This window comes from Limanda limanda, chromosome 19, assembly GCF_963576545.1.
Source record: "Limanda limanda chromosome 19, fLimLim1.1, whole genome shotgun sequence".
Classification (NCBI taxonomy): Eukaryota; Metazoa; Chordata; class Actinopteri; order Pleuronectiformes; family Pleuronectidae; genus Limanda; species Limanda limanda.
The window spans coordinates 563,318-572,164 of record NC_083654.1 but is presented as its reverse complement, the minus strand read 5'-3'; positions in this window follow the sequence as shown (position 1 = coordinate 572,164).

Here is an 8,847-nt window from a genome sequence, read left to right as displayed (position 1 = left end):
TGGGGAGGAGGGAGGCTGCAGAGAAGAGGAAGTTATCACCAAATTGCCATATCTACAAAGCTCTCCCTGCACGCCACAGATTTCCTCTCTTTAATCTGACACATACAGCCTCATGCCTGCTAAAACCCTGCAAGGCGCTGTGAAGCTCAGCATCCTGGGCTGAAAGAACACCGCAGCCAAGAGAGAGGGGAGTCAGAGGGATAGACGGAGACAGAAAAAGAAAAGATAGCGCATGTGAGAGAGAGGGAGAGAGAAAGAGACCATTTTATTTGTTCTTTGGAGCAAACATGTACCCGGCTTTATGAAGGGAGTTAAATCGTGGAGGTTAATTGAAAAATGAGATAAACAAAGGCTGGGAAAAGCAGTGGGAAAGATTGTGGCTGGCAGCGCAGGCGGGCCACCACTGAACCTCCTTCAGACTGTGCAACCCTGATAAAAAAGCACAGTTAATTGTCTCACAATTTCTTCCACTTAATTTCAGTCCAATTAGAGAAAAAAATTGTGAGGAACTGTCTTCATTCCTTTCATTGCTATGCACGTACTGTACCTCCATAGAAAATAACTTTAATGGGTGGATCTTTCTTCAGACAAGCTTTCATTTTTGTCATGAAGTCATGCTCAGCAAATATGTTCCAATGTCGAACATTATGTCCTAAACAATCTTCTTTTGAGTTCATACAATTTCTCAACAAGATTAGGAATGTATTTCCACTTCCAGCAGAATGCAGTTCAGCTCATATGGTGGCTAATAACTCCTAATGAATAGACGAGGCAGTATTGTGGAAGCCGCAGTGCCTGTGTATCACAATTAAAACAAAAACGTAGAAATTTCTGACAGAATTGGAAGCAGTCTATTTGATTGAAGACCCTTTCTGAGGTAAGAGGCGAATTGAAATGTCAAACAACTTAAAGGGGAATGGTTGACCTGTGGGATCAAAGCAGTCTGTTTGTGAGTAAGTCTCTAAACAACAATATCAATTGTATGTGAGGAAGCAAAGCAGCAAAACTACAAAAGCTATTGCTGATATGATTTAACAAATGTATTGGGATGATTTGTAGAGCCAGATCTGTACAGAACATTAATGTTTGAGTGAGAGTCTCCGGACTTTTGTGGACCCTCCGAAGACCGATCAAAATCCTGAGGGGCCGATTTGAGAACACAGACCAAGTGGGGGTGTTAATGATGCAATGATAAATGAAAAACTGAAAAAAAAATAAACAAAACAAATATATCCAGATGAAAAAGTCGGTGCCGGTGTCAGCGTGGTTTAAAATAAAACACGTGATCTCCGCAGCAGAATAAATACGTTACATCCTGCCCCTACACTCTGTGCAACCCCTCACCGTTCTGGAGACTTCTGCACTGTAAAACCTGACAAGTTAGGTCAACTCAAACTGTTTGCTGAAACTGATTGCCTTGAACCATTTAAGTTTATTAACTCAAACAATTTAAGGTTAACAAATTATTTGATTTAAGCAAAAGTAACTCAAATATTTATTGATGAGGCAACTTGGGTAAATAAAGTTAATATTGCCGATCCCTATAAGTTAATTGACCTTAAATCTATTTAGTATTCTACACTCATAGGCAGTATTTACCCAAACTTATTTACAATGTGTTGACAGAATGTAAGTGAATTAAGTAAGACTCACTTAAATGAACCTTCTTTATACAAATGTTACCACTTAAGTTAAATTTACTTAGTTGTCTTCCATTTCGGGAAAATGATTAAGATACACCCATTTGGTGCAGGACACACAGAGCAGTGGGCAGCCATGTACGGCGCCCGGGGAGCAGATGTTGGGGAAGTAAGGGGCCTTGCTCAGGGGCACTAGACAGGGTAAGGAGAATCCTCTTGGATTTTTGGACAGATCAATCCAGGTTCCAAACTGATTGCCTTAAACCTTTTAACTCTATTAACTCAAAATAAAAACACCCACATGACTCAGTTTGAGCAATTTATTTTGTTGTTCACATTTCAATGCAACCAGCTACTGAAATTCAAAGAAATATCTCTCAGATTTTTCACATATGCAATCTTAAAGGCTACAGCAGACTAAGCACATTCTTGTGCCCATAACCATGACCTGTATAACATAAAACAGGGCAAATTTTAAGTAAACATTTTAACCCTCGTGTTGTCCTTGCTTTTCCCGGTATATTAGGATGCACACGTAGGCAATAGACACAATCACACGCACGCACACACACACACACACACACACTACGTTTACATGATGGCATAAACCCGATTTCGGCTGAAGCCCGGTTTCTCTATCCATGGGGGGTTAACTGCTCTATCTCAGGGTACATGGCACTGAGAAATCCGACTCTTGTCCGAAAGCATTTCATACCCCACTACGATAGGTGGCGCTGTTTTCATTACAGCTAGTGGTGACTACCAACAAAAAACAACAACAGCCTTCAACTCAGCATGCGAGAAAGATGACGAACGGAGAGCAAGGTGAAGCTACATCCCTCTACATGATGTTGTGCATGTTTACTCTAGGAATACTGCGAACGGCGCATTTGATTAGAATGCGCCGGGTCACGGCCAGGGAGGGGGGGGGCAGGATCTCAAGCATGCGCAAAGACGTCATCTCCAGTTGTTGTCTAGCTTCCAGAGTTACATGCGCGCGTTGTCCGATATACAGCCAAATCCGATCTACTTATCTGGGGGTGGTTATCCGACTTCAGTCGGACACAAGAAATCTAGATTTGTGGAGTTACATGACATGAATCTTCGATTGAAACCCGACAACGCCAGAAATCGGGTTTCAATCGGACACATGTAACCGCAGTGAGTCACACACACACACTCCGGGTCAATCCGACGTATCGTCACGGAGTTCTCCGTCAGTAGTTAAGTCTGTCCAGCAAAAAACTCTTCGTGTCGATCTTTTAAAACACGCCGGTGACAAGTGCAAACCTCGTGATGACCGGTTCGAACCGGTCACGCCCTCCGACCCGTCGGTACCGTGTGCGACAGCAGGTGAACGGCAGGTTACCGGTAGTGATCGCCAGGTCATCAGCTTAAACCACTCCCTTCTTCCTGTGCCCGTTTCAGAGTAAAAGCACTCTCGCGTTTCTGTTGACTGAGTCGATTCATTTATTTTAACAAGGTTTTATTGTTGCAGGAGCGGAAGATGAACGGACTGATAACTTAGAGTCTTGACGTTTACTTGCGTGTAGAGCATAGACTGTATATATAAGAGCCGTGCTTTTATTTCCGGACTATAAAATACGATAATGATTATATATATATATATATAACTTTCAAATGTACATATGCTACACAATGAATCACGTATAATATTAGTTGGCAATTCATTTTCTGTCAATCAAGTTGTTAAAAATACCTGCTTGTAAGTTATGTAATTAACATCCTCACTTAGGTTCCACTTTGGATGATTATTAAAGATGATCTGGATGCATACTTATCCAAAATATGATGATTTATAAACAAAAACTAAATTAAATTTAAAATCCTAAGAAATAGAAAAATAGCAGCCCATGGGAATTGCATTTTTTGTAATAGTATAAAATCAACTTAAAGAAAACGAGTCATTGAAAAAAAATTATTTATGTCAGCAGTACTCAAAATGCTCTACGAATTTAAGCCCACTCAAAATAACTAAGTTATTACTTCAATAATTTACTTTTGAGTTATGTTAAGTTATTGATAATAAGTGGCCTCAACTTTTTTTGAGAATTAAGTTATTGTAACTTACTTAATTTAGTAAGATGTACTGTTAGGTTTTACAGTGTGTGTTGTTCTGAATTCGTATGAGCAAAGAACCTCCTGCTGCATTGCTGAAAGGCAAATATCGTAGAAAGTCCAGTTCCAATTCTCTGACATTGTCATGTCTAAAAGCGACTTATGTTGTGCTCATTACTACATATTTGTCCAGATAAAGACACACTGTTTTTTAATGTGTTTTCTATTGTTTCGGGCCATTTGGGGACAGCATAAATTACATTAATGATATTGTTCTAGTGAAGACAAGTAATGATGGTTGTAATAATAATAATAATCACACATGATTGTTCCAAACGAATAAGGTAACAACAGCTAGGTAGCTAGCAGACATAAGCTGGTCAACACAGGAAGCAGTCCTCTCCTCAGTCCTCATGCGGTTACATACACCTGTGAATGGAGTAAAGATGAGACCAATAGAAAGAAAACAAAACACAATAACACAGTTTCATGGATCTTTATTACCCGGTTTTCTTGGATCTGCACAAACAGCTGGAAATGTGAGGCTAAAATTAGATTTAGATAATTGGTTGAGGGCTACAATCTAAATATGAGATGCATTAAGGTTTGATTATTTCACCAAAAACAGCTACCTGCTGTTGCTGGAAAACAGATTGATAAAAGCACCAAGAATCAACAAAAACGGTAATGTAGCAGGCCATATCACCAAACCTGAGCTAAAAACTGCTAAAATAGCTCGGCAAGATCATCAATGAGACACTGGTAGATGTTTTGATTGGTAATTCTCACAAAATCTTCTACATTAAAACCAGGTAACAAGTGAAATTAAGACATTGCCACTTATACTTCAAGTATAAATCTGAGATCTAATATCTTTCATTTAGATTTTTGGCTGACGTTGAAGCCTCATGCAGCACGGACATCAAGCCATGATTAGCATATGTTTCCAGCATACAGAATGAGTGTGAGTGGGGATATACATACATTAGGAGTTGTCCCATTAGCAGCCTGGCAGAGGGGCTGATTTATGTTTCCTGCTGGCATCACCTGACAGGGACATTAGTGTTACAGATGGGGACAGGTGACGTTGTCAGAACCATCAGTCTCCTGATGACGCACTGCCAAAATGATGTGAGAAGAGCAGGCAGTGAGGATTATGGGTTGCATCAGAAAAAAGCTTGCTTTCAGAGCACCTCGAGGAAGATTACCTTGTCAGCATCAGAGGAAAAACACTTCTGCAGCAAGACAAATGACAATTCAATAATTTTGACTGCCTTGAAAGTGTCTCTCTCTTGCAGAACTCAATTACAGTGATAAAGGCAACTAATATAAGTTCACTGGGTCCATGCTCAGATGCTGACAAGATTTATTGCATCGTGTGAGCTCATGACTTATTCACGGCCTATTATACTTTATGTTTGCTGTCACTTTGGTACTAAATACAGTTGACAGCATACAGCACCATACTGTATGATAGCACTGATTGTAAGATCAAGGCAGATACAATATGCCCCAATAGGGACCTATTCCTGTCAGGGAGAGGAAACACACTATAAGGATTCATAAATCACTAAAAAGAAAAAAAGACCCAAAAATGATTTGTTGATCGACTTGTCTCTGATTTTAATACAGTTGATTATTTATACATTAAGTGAGATGTGACTGACCTCTTTTACAAGGAAACCAATATTCAGACTCATTAAAAACATCTTATAAACCTGTTTAACTAACCAGTTACAGACTTCTTGTACATAAACAGACTGTACTCCAAAGAATATCAAAGGGACATCTAGGCAGCAGTAGACTGCTAGTTAGCCTATTAATTAAATTATATTACACACACACACACACACACACACACACACACACACACACACACACACACACACACACACACACACACACACACACACACACACACACACACACACACACACATATGGGATTATTGATTATTTTTTAAACTTTATTACCCAACTAAGTTTTGTTTTGTTATTATATTTATAATTTGTCTGGAGAATATATCTGTTTTTGGTTACATGCGTATTTGTTTCAACACAAACTGAAACAATAAACTTCTGACTCACACATTGTAACATACAGAGAGAGATAAACAAAAAGGGAGTATGAAGGGGAGGAGGGGTGTAGTGCCATACGAGGAGGGGTTTATGCAAGCAATGTGTGTGAGTAATGTGGGGGATGGAGGGTGGGGACACACCGACACACAGAAGGAGAGAGAGAGAGAGAGAGAGAGAGAGAGAGAGAGAGAGAGAGAGAGAATCAAACGCTGGCTGAATTGGGCCCAAATATCCAAGGTTAATTTTGTGAGAAAGCTGCAGTGCCCAGATAAGACCATCCCTGCAAATGAGTTCTGCCTGCCTGGATTACAGCTAAATTTATGCAGCTTTCCTTATCCTTTCACAAGCTCCTCTGAAGTGGCATAATTAACTTGCGCACATAAAATGTGCACATTTTCTGCATGGTGGTAACATTCCTCATTTTACTGCATTGATTTTTTTGCCCTCCTTATGGAGGTACTCTATATTTTGCTTTCCTTAAATTTAGAGATTTGTCTTTGTAATGGCAGACGATGAGTCTTTCAATACTTAATCATTTTAATTACTCAACGGCTAAATCTTTGCTCTTATTATATTTCGCATTGGACAGGGCAAATAAACAAATTCAATGCTCCACATATCCTCAAGAGCACAGCCTGTGTGACCATTTACAGCAGAAACAAAAGGTGAAATGATGATAAAGCAAACCCATTTAACGCATGACTCATCATTCATGCTGTACATATCACAGTTTAAACATATACAGTAAAGTAGTGCCAACAAGTACATACAACACTGTTTGTCAATAAAGGAACGGAAAGCCCTGCTACATGTCCAGAACCACAGCAATCCTTGAATCTTCAAAGCACTTGCAGCTGAGATGCAAATATGGTAAGCTGCACTTGAGGACAGGAGAATATGCTCTGCTATTACAAAGCTTTTTTCCCATCATGCCCTGGGCTGCTCTGTTTATCTCCCCACACCCCCTAAAAAAGCTGTCCAAGGGAGGGCTTCCTCAGTTGTAGCTGTAGTTCTCACACCCAGCTCCACCATTTCAATATCTGTTTCCACTCCTACTCTATCCCTTCTATCAGGAGCGTGTTTAACTGGGAGGCAGAAGCACTTGATAAATATTTATCCAGCACAGAACCAGTATCACACTCTCTCTCTCTCACACACACACACACACACACACACACACATACACACACACACACACACACACACACACACACACACTCAACCATCAGCTAAAATCGAATAATATCTAAAAGCTAATAAAGAGCATGGGCCCATTTAGCCTAGCTTGGTATTTGACCTTTCTTCAAAAAGGATCAAAGTCATGTGTGCATTAAAAAACATGTCATGTGGGACAATTATTAAAAATAATGAAACCACTACATATTCACACATAAATGAATGTGGTTGTATTTATTAATGTTTATTTTAATCAAATTACACATAAATACACAAATACAAATTAATGGAGAGAGCTGGCTATCGGCATAATGGGAAATGATGAAGGTTCTGTATAAGGCAATTGCTGTGCACTGCCAACAAAAGAGGGAGAACAAAAGAAACATTTAATGTATTTATATTTGCACTTCGTGGAGGTGAAATGACCCTTCATGTGATGATTATTATTTGTGTTTCTCATATCATTTTTCCTGGTGTATTATCTGTTGTTTTGAGTTTAAAGTCACTGTAAGTAACCTTGAAGGATATAGTTATTTAATCTGAGAAATGCAGAAGGTCCTCAGTGCTGGGTTAAAGTGATGTCATCTGCTAATGTACCCCAATAATCCTGATCAATGAAAATGGTTAGCATTATCATTGAAAATAATGCCAAGTACAATTGAATGTAATCGTGCAACTACACCAATAACAATAATAGGACAATAAAGACGTGATTAGCAAAATTATTTCACATTATGTGCCAGTCAGAACCTACACTGCTTGAGGTCAGTCTCATTTGTTCACACAGAAATCTAGTGTGGGGGCTATAATGCTGTCAGCTATTTTACAACAATAACTCCACAGAATATGGGTCTGGACTTTCTCTGGAGTTTGCCCTACACAAATAAAAAATGCAGAGACTTGTTTTCAACAACCAATAGATAGTTGGAGTGTTCAGCTGAACAGTGGCAAAGCTTGCAGAGGCAGGACGGAACATATTAATTCCACTGTGGAGAGCACATGTTTTTGTTTATAGCACATCAACAGCTGCATTTTCCCTTATCACCAAGAGCTCTCTTGACATCTCTGTCTGTGTCTTCTACATGTGTGACTCCTCTTTCTCACATCTCTCTTTTCATGAAATATTTGTTTTAAATTAGTTTTCTTTCTGTCTGACTGTGATTTCCTATTGAATTCTCACATGACCTCGGTCAGACATTATCCAGAGTTTTTACTAGGATACTGGCATGGAGAAACTCCGGAGAATGTCCAAAGCCTCTCACTGGCACATTTGAGATTTTCCAGTGTTCAGTGGAAGTCAGAGAGAGTGCAGGTAGGCAGCTATTTCCTTAAAGCTGAGAAATCAGCAGTCCATTGTAACAAAAAAGTGGTCTGTGTTGGTGGGAGTGTGTTGTTGAAGTACTGGTGTGAGACAATGAAACAGGATCAGGACCTGATGTGATAGATTCATGAATTGAAGGATTATTAGAAGACAAAACATTGCAAAAGAGTTTATAACAACTCTTGACAGCAATTATTTTATCGTTCTTTACAACCAATATCAAGTAGAAATATGACATTCATATAAGGATGCAATGTGCCAGGAATGTGTGTCTCCATGTTTTTGATGCTAAGCCAAGCTGGAGGCTCTGTGCTATATAGTGACTGATAGTAATTGAGCCATGGAAAGTACTGGTATCAGTCTGCTGAAGCGGCACTATAGGTTCTTCACAAAGAGCAATTCAAAGATCTATTCAAAGTTCGGTGGAGCTCGATTCAGACGACAGACAGAGAGAGATTTTTCAAGTATGAGTTAGATGAAATGCTCTTAACAATATCTGTTAATATCCCCTTTCATACTGTGTTATATACATATACATTGACTGATCATCATC